The sequence below is a fragment of the Triturus cristatus genome, chromosome 3_2, assembly GCF_964204655.1.
Source record: "Triturus cristatus chromosome 3_2, aTriCri1.1, whole genome shotgun sequence".
Classification (NCBI taxonomy): Eukaryota; Metazoa; Chordata; class Amphibia; order Caudata; family Salamandridae; genus Triturus; species Triturus cristatus.
The window spans coordinates 601,419,259-601,432,345 of record NC_140584.1 but is presented as its reverse complement, the minus strand read 5'-3'; positions in this window follow the sequence as shown (position 1 = coordinate 601,432,345).

Here is a 13,087-nt window from a genome sequence, read left to right as displayed (position 1 = left end):
ACCATAGGATATAATTGCACTTGTCATATGGTGGACGGGATACTCTGTTACGTTTGTGATGGAGTATCCCATCTGCGGAAATATAAACGAGGACCTGAATATTTACAGATACATGACAACAAGACAAACCTGGTAATTAGAGTCGTTCTTAGCATTTCAGGCTACACATTTGTAGTATACAATGAAGGCCAGACAACTTCTACAACATGTAGACTACATCTATATTCCTCAACTGAAGTACGATTCACTCCTACTGAGAAAATAATTGTGTCTGCAGTACAAACAGTAATACTGAAGGAGTGTTCTTTAGTACAGGAAAAACAAATAATTATAGCTTCCCCTTAACATACATACAAAGCAACAGAAGTTAATATTTCTAACCGCATGCTCCACATCTTAATTGGGTGCAGTGGGCTGCTTCTTTAAATGCTACTGATATAAAATTTGAATATGAATCTACAGTTCATACTCAGGAGGTTTTGCAATACACACAAACTTTGTACACTTTATCCATACATGAGTATAAGTACATGTTCTACAGACACAGCTCTACACAGTATATGTCTTGCACTAAACAGAATTACTCCACAGCTTGTGCTGCGCAGCCTATGGTTGATAAAAGCTACAATGTGTTCCGTTGGGTGTCCCAGTTGCTTTGTGTAATTGAAATGGTGTCTAGAAAATGTCACTATTTATGCAGATGAATCTAAGATCTAGAAGATTGAGTAGACAGTATCCACAACATAGAATAAATGGAGTATGGTCCTGTACTTGACCAATATTTAACACTCTGTAGTACAAATCATTGATGAAATAGATAACACACAGCATAACCATTACTTATTTCATATATTTACAATCATATGTCAAAATACTTATACACAATCTTCTTCGTATGAGGCTGTCACAGATACAAATATGAAAGACACAATGTAACTTGGTGAAGGAGTGACAGAAAGTGCATACGTTCTTAACAAAACACAATACAAAAATTGTACATGAAAAAAAATAGAAAGGTGCCCGTCCTTCTTGTCTCTACTGGTTCAACATACACCCTATCACATCATTAATTCCATTAAAAGGATGGTTGACCAAGGATATGGACCAATAAAATGTCATCTACGTTCCAACCCTTTGAGTATGTGTTAATTGGTACACATCACGGTGGGTCTACCTTGGGACTAGTAAATTAGGGCCAGCAAGCTGTGATGGGATTAATTTTGGAGCAGGACTCCTCCACACTAGGATGGAGCCCACAGTAAGGGATCCACCAGTATTCCACAATTATCTTCCAAAAAGGGAAAGTTTTCAAAATTAATAGTGTTCCCATTATATGTCCAAGTCCACTGTACAGAAGTACTCCAGATTAAAACATAAATTATTCTTTTCAAGGGAGGGGTATACATTCTCAATGTTGCGGTTCTATGTTCAACATCAAAATCCACTGTTTGGAGTGTAAACAATGGTCATACAGCTCCACGTGATCTCCAAGCGCTGCGGGACGAATTCACTGTGAGAAGAGAGTCATCTAAGAATTTTATGGAGTCTCTACGGAGCTGTATGACAATTATTCCCTCCTTCGAAGACAATTGTGGGATACTGAATGATCCCTGGCTGTGGGCTCCATGCTAGTGTGGAGGAGTCCCGCTCAAAAAACAATTCCTTGACAGTAATCTTACAGCTGCTCTCCAGTGCCGAAAAGAACAGGAAGTTATTTATTGATCACATTAAAATGCACTATGTGATTGATTCTGTTCAGTAGACCCCCATCAACACCAAGGTGTCTCTTCAGTAGATTAACACATCCTTTCCCTACCCCGGGGGAACTACCCTAGCAATACTGAAATCCTGAGCCCCATTCCAGAGACCGAATACCTTTCTCTGTCTCCAGCTTTACATCAATTGCCAGTTTCAAAATCTGATGCTGCAAAATCGAAAAAAATAATCTCTGCAACATTGATTTATTATGCACCACCAACCAAACCCGCATAGATTGAAATGACTGCACTGCAAGAAATGTTGTTATATGAAAATAACTCTAGTACATATTTTGAAAGAAGAAAATAATCATCCCTCCTCCAGTCAATCAACGTGACGCATGACTTCTTGCTTGCTCTTGACTCCATAACCAATACCCTTTTCTTACATCTGGATTGCTACTGGAGTCATATCTATTCTAATATGAAATTTAAAGTTGATTATAATTTTACTTCTGGGATATGGGAACTTTATTCCTGACAAAACATTGCCCTCTCCTGTGGTTCTCCCGTGGAAGTGCAACCACTTTCTTCTTCTCACAGAGCAGGACAGGACTATCATGCTGTGAACATTACTGTGCTGAACAGTGTTGTTTTGGAAAATGTTCCTTACCAAATCATGGGTCCAACAGAAATATTCAAATCCCTTATGTTTTAAAGATATCCTTAAATTCCTGGCCCTCGTGCAAATTCATGGGACTTAAATGCTGTTAAACGGTTGATGCTTAATTTAGCATTTTAGGCCTCTCTAGACAATGAAGATCCATATTTATATGCGAGAAATAATCTCGGGCTCTTTTTTTATATCACACATAAGGGTCAGGGGGATTAGAGGCAGTCAGTACAACCCCCTACAAATTATAAATATCCACAAAAAAACTAATTTTCCTATAACGCATAGAAAGTAGCACACAAAAATTAAAGGTTTCTTGGCTGGAAAAGCATCTAATTTTAAGGACGAAAGACGTGACCCACCTAGTGGGTGGCAGGCTTTATCATTGGGCCCCTCCTGCACCACTCAAAGAAGTCAGGTGCAAGCTACTTCCCATCAATTTACCTACTTGCTACACATATAGGCAGTTGTTCTTTTTTTGAGTAGTTACTGTTTTACTTTCATCATTATGGACACCTTTGCATTCATAGGTCGAACTGTTCCCAATAAATATATAATTACACACTGTCGGAGCATTGTCGGGCCACGTCTATAAATATCCTGTAACTATCTGGAAAAGATTAGCTTATTTTAATAGTGATGACAGTTCTGACCCCTTCGCCTTTTAATATTTCCAAGAACCAGAAAGGTTGAAAAAACCCTAATCACAGATCTGTTTATTCAACACAGTTTTTTGACTCACTTGCAGCTCAAGGCTATTCGTATTAGAAATACAATGTAACAAAGAGTGTATGGGGTACCACGTTTTGGCAGATTACAGGCATAGATACTCTCTTTAGAGCATGCATGAACCGCAGAGAAAGTATATTTTTAAGAAGGCCCGTCAAAAAACAATAAACATGAAGTTTGCTTCTATTAGAGACTCAAAAGGCCATCTATTGCAAAAACTGATTTGACTCATTTTTCAGGTTGAACATAGAAAACGTCACTGACAGTGAGCTAAGTACAATGTTCAGAGTGACACATATAATCTAACATTATTCAATTTAGATGGAATAGCCTTATGGCCAATTGATACTGACTTGTGCATGAATTAAATCCCTTCCAGTGCTCCTGGCCCATTAGCAAATAGAGCTTAGCCTCAGTATAATATATGTCACCTTATGACAGTAACCACATATAGGGCCTAATTATGAGTTTGGCGGTCCTTGGACCACCCAACTGGTGGTGGCGTGGTGGTCTTGCGACTGCCACATTACGACCCTAGTGGTCCTGCTGGCGTGGGACTGCTGACTCCACCAGGGAATTGCAGTTCCATGGCGGCTTTGCAGCGGTCAAGAGGCATCCATATGTTTGGCAGAACTGCCGCAGTCCAGCCAAGCACATTATGACTTTCATCTTCGCCACTGATTTCATGGACATTTTTCCTCCATGAAAACAGTGGCAGAGATGAAAGAAAGAGGGCCCTGCAGTGCCCCCTTGTGCCCCCTTGTGCCTCACGCCTTGTGGATGCACACGGGGGCACTGTGTGCATGCACAGAAGTTCCAGCACGGCATGGACTTTCGACTCCATGTCATGCTGGAGCTTCCTTTGATGTTCCCATTGTGGTGTCTATTTTATAGGCACCGCCGTGGTAATACAGAGGAATCGCCCACCAATGACAAAAAAGTTATTATTTGTTGGGCAGTTCTCACGCGGGTTTGATGATGCGGTGGCCAGGCGGTCCCGCTGCCTCACCATTACACTCGTAATTGGCCCCATAGTGTTGGCAAGTTATGCCACCAATGATTTGCTCATTCCAGTTTGGGTGCTGTAAAAGAATGAATGTTTTGCCAATGTGCAACATTCCGTCCATCATCTTGTGTGTTTTGCTGTTCGCCCTATGTGGGAAGGGTATGCCCAGATGTGGGTCCCGTGCTCACTACGTCACTGGAGTCAAGCTAGCCTGGCTGAAGAGGGGTGAAACCCCGAAACCGGTCCTAGGATGCTTGATTCCGGTCCAGGAAAGACATAGCTTGGCAGTTCGGGCTGGACTGTTCCCATGAGGCACAGGGCCAAGACTGATTTGCAAATGGCCATGTCTGAACTGGGGTGGCATGGTGAGCAAAATAACGATGGATTAAACCCAGATCTGTGACTGGTTCCGTCCATCATCTTGTGTGTTTTGCTGTAAAAGAACATCCATCAAAACACAGTAAAGACATGGATTTGAGTGATTTCCTCCTTGGTTCACACTCCATGAACAAGAAACCATGCATGTCTGCCTTATTGTATACTGCTATCAAAGAGGAGCTGGAATATACGTAAGGAGAAGCTGCATACAGAATTAGAGAAACTGACAGAAATTGCATTGAAGGTGATTGACAGTGGTTTTCAAACACTCAAAACAGGTATATACAATTCATTTGTTTATTTCTTTCACCCTCGACCTTTTAAAAGGAGATTTGAATCTCCTGCAGCAATGGCAGGCTGACATAAAAGAAATAACACAATTAAAATTGGGCTTCGCAATCTTTGAAATCGAATTAAGTGCACTGGCAGCACATAAACAAATCGGCCATGTTTAGTCCTTTAAATGTACCCTCAAGAAAGAGAATGATTGCAAAAAAAGAAACATCATGCACTCTTTATCGATAGAGGAGCTAAAGAGTACCCTATTTCATGTGGCCGTAGACCCATACCTTTTGTGACACTCATATGGATTAATCTCATTTCAAATCACTGCTTTTCATTTCTGTGACTATTATAAAAGCAGGCATCCTTAGACTTGTATGAAAAAATACACAATGCCTTCCTTACCATGCATGGAAATTACCTTTTGATTTCCACTGTTGGAAAAAATCCAATGCCGCATTCTTAAGCACATCTGCGTGCTACAAGCCACTATGACATTTAGGGCCATATGTTTCAAAAACGCGTTTTGCGATTCTCAAATTGTGATTTTTAGGGAATCGCAATTAGAGAATCTCAAAATGCAATGTATGTAGGATTTGATAAATATTTTGCAAATCCTACATATTCCTTATTTGTGAATCGCAAATTGAGATTCGGAAATAAGAAATACCTTCCCATTCCTTCCTATGGGCTAGAAGGCCCACAGGAAGAAATGGGAAGACATTCTCAATTAGCGATTCCCAATTAGAGAATCGCAAATTGAGAATGCAATTTCAAGGTTGCAAGGGTGTCAATAGGACACCCTGTTGCACCCCTGAAATAAGCATGTGTGCACATGTGGCAAACATACATGCCCTAAGGGAATGCACGTGCCCCACATGGTGCTTTGAAAAATGCAAAAAAGTGAATCTTTCAAAGAAATCGCAAATTACCACCAACCTGAAGTTGGTGGTGATTTGCGATTCCTTAAGCCAAAATCTCACAACTTGGGTGCTTCCTACATTGCATTGAAGGAATCGCAATTTGGGATTCCTTAAATGCATTCGCAAAATAGGGAATCACAATTTTTGCAATTCCTTATTTTGCGAGTGGGTTTTTGAGTGCTATATTGGACACTGCCTAAATTGTGATCGCAAACGTTTGCGATCGCAATTTGGCTTCATACATATGGCCCTTACTCCTTTGTGACTCTATAACTCTACATAGGACTTGCAATTCGTCAAAGCCTGGCCTTGCTTGTAAATTACTTGCAGAACCTGCTCAATTAAGTCCTTTCCTCTTATCATGCTCTTCTAGGAAACCTTCCTTATCTAGTTAGAATAAATTGGAAGTTATTGTGGGTTACCTCACGGCTAAATTTTTGTGTTAAGTATTCAGAAACGGTAAAATGTTGTCATTTTAAATTCTATCCTCCTCCTAAAAAGTTGTTCGAAAGCGTCCCCTTGTCATAAACAGATTTGATAAATATGTGTTTTCATAAGTTAAATAGGCTTGTTGCAATCCTAGCACAAAAAAAGGTGTCTTTAATCTCTGTTGCAGAAACGTCCGCCTTCCAAATAGCCTGATCTGCATCCAAGATTCACCAGAAACTGCAGACAGTGTCCAATACAATTAGCAGACTTCTTGCATACCATCTTCCATGCATCAAATGCAACAGGCATCATTCATGTTTTTAAGACAATCAGATCTGGTCTATTATTGCTCTTCTAGAATATTTTTGGATTTATTCCTTCCTTGTTGAGATCTTTGTTTTCAAATTTGTTTGGTGGGGCTTCAGCTATACTTCTGCTGGTTGGTTGTTGAATTCTTATTTTCTTCCTAGTGAAGAGACAAAGCCATCATAAATGCTAACATGAATGGAGGTAAGATCTACCCAACTGGACCACAAAATCGTGAGACAATGGCATTCTACCTTGGAGGATAATTTTTGAGCAAGATGAGTAAAAATTAGACTCTGTGATTTCACAAATTTCAAGATCCTCGTGTGAGACCCAACCTTTTAGTGCATAACTTGCTTAGAAACCATTTGTATGGATGTGTCACGAAAGCAGCCTCCATCAGTGGCATCAAGCCTATTGCAATGTAATGCAATTAGCGATTGTTAGACAAACCATATATGATGATCCAACAATGTCGGCACTGTCATTATTCATGCCAACTGTGGTGAGAATGAGATAGCCAACCGAATCAGCATACTTGGACTCAATTTGTGTTAATCTGCAGAATACGAATGATTCATCTTCAATGCGAATGAGGTCTACACTGTCAGATTCTATTGGTGCTATTTTGAAAACTATTATGGCTTCACTTTCATACAAAGACAGTTTTCACCCATGACTTCCACTTCTTCAATTTTTGAGAGACGTGTAGCAACCTCGCAATCCCAGACATCTGAAGAAAACTAATGAAATTGCACCAAAATGTAAGAATGCTTGGTCTCTTTCATTTTCCATGGCAAACAAATTGTTATGGCAATACACTTAAATTGATTTAAAACAGGACAATTTGCACCTAAAAAAAAAATCTTTTTAAGGGATTTTAAGTGTGTACTCCGCCACAATGAAACATGATAGACTTGCTTCTTTCATTTATTATTGTGCATCCATACATTGAGAAACATAGTCATCACATCTACTTTATTATTGTTGTGGGGATTTTTATAAATATTCTTATGGGTATTCCCCTTCTTGAACTATGATGTTGGTTATGGAGATATAAACATTGAGACATACAGTGCATATCTATTCATGTCATTTTTTATTGCACCATGATAATCAAGTCTGCTTGAATACGCTCATGTTATTTGTATGAATCAAATTCTCTGTTGTTGTGACTGTTTAAACAATAAACAAAGTTTCATGGAAGATGATAATAACACTTCTACTTTATTGTTTTAAAACATATGGCACGGTTCCGCAGAATGCAAGTAAGTGAAAGGGTACCTAAGCCTTTGATGTAACTGTTAACTCTGGAAAATTCTACAATAATCCAATACGTTATATCGGTTAAGAACAGAGTGTGAGAGATGAAGAGGAACTCCTTTACAGAGACTCAGGACCAGGGCCCTACAGAACTGCCTCACCTTCCATTGCCCAAGGCTACCGGGAGGCACATTTAGCATTCGCTCTGCAAGATAATCTGCCTGCCTGCTGGTGCTGACGAGAATAACAAATGCTACTATTTAACTGAACATTGGCTCTGTTGCTCAGACCAGGTATGCAGATGTGAACCATCTTTGACACTCAAAGTAGGCCCTTTCTTTGGTCCTAAGATCAGTTTAGTAAGCCAAAGAGATGAGGGTGAGGTTGTAAATATTAACATAACAAAAGCTATATGATTTAACAATACGCAGCAATACTGTTTGCATTCACACTTCTAGTTAATTTTATTATTACGACATTGTTTATATTCATAATTGTTACTATTCAGGGTTTTGGTTTAAAAAATAAATCTTTTAAATGTATCTCTGGTTTCCTAATATTCTTGACTGTGAGTTCCTATAATGATAAAGAGATTGAGTTCTAATAATTGTCCATATGATATATTATAAGATCAATCATTACCTGCAATGCATCTCACTCAGATATTGCTTAGTTGGTTGTGGAGTGGTTGCAGTCCATTTAGCTCAATGTCTCATGTTGGCACATTGAAAAGTCCTTATTGCCAGGGGTTTTAGAAAGCCTATTCTCATTGTGAGTTGTGGAGAAACAATCAGGAAACTCATCACCCCGGGAATAAGACACAATCTGAAAGATACAAATTAAAGATAAAAGAAAGAACAACAAAAATCTAACAAATTATTTAATTATTAGACATTGAATAGACATTCAAAAAAACATCATTACAAATCACTTATTAAATACCAGGATATTGTAACAAATAATATTTCAAATATCATTGCAAAAAATTAAAACACAATATACTTACCTTTGATAATAAAGAAAAATCACTGGAACGTAGGCTCGCTCCCTATGTTTCAGTTATCTTTCCTTATTCACTGTTCCGAGAGTCAAACGCACTCGTATGGAAGGCCAGTCATTTGCTGACCAGGGCCCTAAACTATGAAAGATAATGCCTTATTTTCAAATTTCAAAAAGTTTTTATGTTTTTGAACATTCTTTTTGAGTTCAAAATGTTTTATTAAATTTTCCATAAGAATGAACAAATACAGACAATACAGAAAAAATTTATCACAAGCGAAAATACCTATATAAAATAAAACATTTCTAAAAGCAATTCTAAATACAATAGTTAAAGATGTATATATAATCAATTAGAAGGAGGGAAGATAAACTAAAAAGAAGGGAAGGGAGGGAGCCATGAAGAGTTGCAATGTCAACTTATTAGAAAAAGGAGCTACATTCATCATATAATTTGGGAAAAAGGGGGTGGTGATGGACAGAGTTTCTGAATGATGCAGAATACTCTTACCAAGTCAAGAGATCATGGTTTTAATCCATCACCGTTTATTAGCTCACTGCACCATCCCAGCTCAGAACCTGGCTACATGCAAATTAGTCTGTACCTGTCCCAGTGCATGATGGGAACAGGGCAAACCAAACTACCAAGCCAATTCTTATACTGGGAAGGAAACAAGCTTCCGGGGACCGGTTTCTGGCATCACAGCCTTCGTCGGCCCGGCTTGCCTGAATCTTGATGGTGCAATGAGCAAGGGACTCACGTCTGAGCATACCCTCCCACACTGAGTGTGGTTAAAAACGATTTGGGAAAAAGGGGGTGGTGATGGACAGAGTTTCTGAATGATGCAGAATACTCTTACCAAGTCAAGAGATCATGGTTTTAATCCATCACCGTTTTTTAGCTCACTGCACCATCCCAGCTCAGAACCTGGCTACATGCAAATTAGTCTGTACCTGTCCCAGTGCATGATGGGAACAGGGCAAACCAAACTACCAAGCCAATTCTTATACTGGGAAGGAAACAAGCTTCCGGGGACCGGTTTCTGGCATCACAGCCTTCGTCGGCCCGGCTTGCCTGAATCTTGATGGTGCAATGAGCAAGGGACTCACGTCTGAGCATACCCTCCCACACTGAGTGTGGTTAAAAACGATTTGGGAAAAAGGGGGTGGTGATGGACAGAGTTTCTGAATGATGCAGAATACTCTTACCAAGTCAAGAGATCATGGTTTTAATCCATCACCGTTTTTTAGCTCACTGCACCATCCCAGCTCAGAACCTGGCTACATGCAAATTAGTCTGTACCTGTCCCAGTGCATGATGGGAACAGGGCAAACCAAACTACCAAGCCAATTCTTATACTGGGAAGGAAACAAGCTTCCGGGGACCGGTTTCTGGCATCACAGCCTTCGTCGGCCCGGCTTGCCTGAATCTTGATGGTGCAATGAGCAAGGGACTCACGTCTGAGCATACCCTCCCACACTGAGTGTGGTTAAAAACGATTTGGGAAAAAGGGGGTGGTGATGGACAGAGTTTCTGAATGATGCAGAATACTCTTACCAAGTCAAGAGATCATGGTTTTAATCCATCACCGTTTTTTAGCTCACTGCACCATCCCAGCTCAGAACCTGGCTACATGCAAATTAGTCTGTACCTGTCCCAGTGCATGATGGGAACAGGGCAAACCAAACTACCAAGCCAATTCTTATACTGGGAAGGAAACAAGCTTCCGGGGACCGGTTTCTGGCATCACAGCCTTCGTCGGCCCGGCTTGCCTGAATCTTGATGGTGCAATGAGCAAGGGACTCACGTCTGAGCATACCCTCCCACACTGAGTGTGGTTAAAAACGATTTGGGAAAAAGGGGGTGGTGATGGACAGAGTTTCTGAATGATGCAGAATACTCTTACCAAGTCAAGAGATCATGGTTTTAATCCATCACCGTGTTTGTTTCAGTTATCTTTCCTTATTCACTGTTCCGAGAGTCAAACGCACTCGTATGGAAGGCCAGTCATTTGCTGACCAGGGCCCTAAACTATGAAAGATAATGCCTTATTTTCAAATTTCAAAAAGTTTTTATGTTTTTGAACATTCTTTTTGAGTTCAAAATGTTTTATTAAATTTTCCATAAGAATGAACAAATACAGACAATACAGAAAAAATTTATCACAAGCGAAAATACCTATATAAAATAAAACATTTCTAAAAGCAATTCTAAATACAATAGTTAAAGATGTATATATAATCAATTAGAAGGAGGGAAGATAAACTAAAAAGAAGGGAAGGGAGGGAGCCATGAAGAGTTGCAATGTCAACTTATTAGAAAAAGGAGCTACATTCATCATATAAGGCTTTAAATAGAATGACTGTAAAACGGTGAGTCAAGTATAAATATACAATTATAAAGATAAGTATACATCTATGGGTAACCAAAAAGAGTGAAACAAATTAGAATTGTGATTGATCCCTTTCAGGGATAATTGAGCACCTCTTCTTGTAAAAATGACCCATGACCACCAAGCATGAACCGATAAAGACGAAATATCCTTCCAGCAAAATGTAATGGACTTTAAAGCAGCTGATATTAGGAAGTTAAACAGTTTACCTTCTAATTCAGTTAAGTTATGCGTAAGATCAACAGCTTTACATATTAATATTTTGTAAGAAATAACATCATGAATATGAAATATTTGTTGAATAATATCCCAAACATCAGACCAAAATTTAAAAATTAATGGACATTCAAAAAGCATATGTCGTAGTGATCCAGGGAGTAATTTACAATGCCAACAAATGTCGTCTTGCATCAGCTTAGCACGAAATAAACGCACTGGGGTCCATAAACAATTAAATAAAATATAAGAATTGGTTTGGTAAAGTGAAACAGGCAGCCATCCTGAAATACTATTAAGACAAACAGTCATCCATGTATCGTTGGACAAAGAAAGGGAAAGCTCATCATTCCAAAATGTTGAAATAATATTTAAATTGTTTCCTATAGAATTAGATAATTTTTTATATAAAATAGAGACAGTATGTGATGACGTAGAGATAGTTGGAATATATAGTGCTAAATCTGCTTTAACATTAAATGGAATACCATGAGGGAAGGAGTCTAAAATTGAATTACATAACGATTCATATTTAATAACATCAGATTGAGGTAAACTAAATTTCATTTGTAAAGCTTCAAAAGAAATAAAAACATTGTCAAAATAGATATCTTTAAGATAAAAGATACCAGCTTTAATCCAAGCATTCCAAAAAGTAACATTTCTATTCAATTTAATCACATTACTATGCCACAATGACATATCTTCAGTATGAATCATAGGGATCAAAAAGATTGAATCCAGGTCATTAAAAATGAGTTTAGTGGATTTAATAATAACCGATTTATGCACATATATTGACCTATTGGACATTGTTAGCAAGGTGGTCAATGGAAAAGGATCCACAAGAGACTGCTCTATATGAAACCATGTAGGTTGGTTCTTTAAAGAGGAGGGAGGAAACCATATGGAACTTTGTTTCAGTATAAATGCTTTGTGATATAGAAAAAAGTCAGGCAAGCCAAATCCAGCATTGCATTTAGGTACTTTTAATTTTTTATAACCAATACGAGTTGATTTATTATTCCAGAGAAATTTGGAGAGAAGTCTATCAATGTTTTTATAGAATTGTAAAGGAAATTGAATAGGAATCATAGCAAGTGTATAAAAAATTTTAGGAGCAATAGTCATTTTAATGGAGTCCATTCTACCCCACCAAGAGAGGTGAAGTGAAGACCATTTAGACGTTTTATCTTTGATATAATTCAGAATAAAATTACTATTTAATGTTAATGTTGCTTTTATGGAGGACGCAAATAGAATCCCAAGATATTTTAATTTATCTTTTTGCCACACAATATCAGCCATGGGTAACATATCAGGAGTACAAAAAATGTTTAAAGGGAAGAATTCAGTTTTATTAATATTAAGTTTATAACCAGAAACCATGGAATATTTTGTAATAATTTCTAATAGGGCAGGCATTGAGGATATAGGTTCCCTAATAAATAACAGCACATCATCAGCATAGGCTAAAGTTTTGATATTAATCTCCTTAATCTGAATACCTTTGATATTAACACAATTTCTTATATGAGTAAGGAAAGGTTCAATTCCAATGAGAAATAAAAGTGGAGAGAGGGGACAACCTTGTCTTGTGCCTCTAAAAAGAGAAAACTGACTAGATACTTGGCCATTAATAAATAAACGAGCAGTAGGGGCATAATACAGAGCAGAAATCATGCGTATAAACGAAGTACCAAAATTAAATGATAATAAGGTTTGAAATAAAAATTGCCAATGGATTTTGTCGAAAGCTTTCTCTGCATCTAAAGCCAAAATTCCTGCGGGGG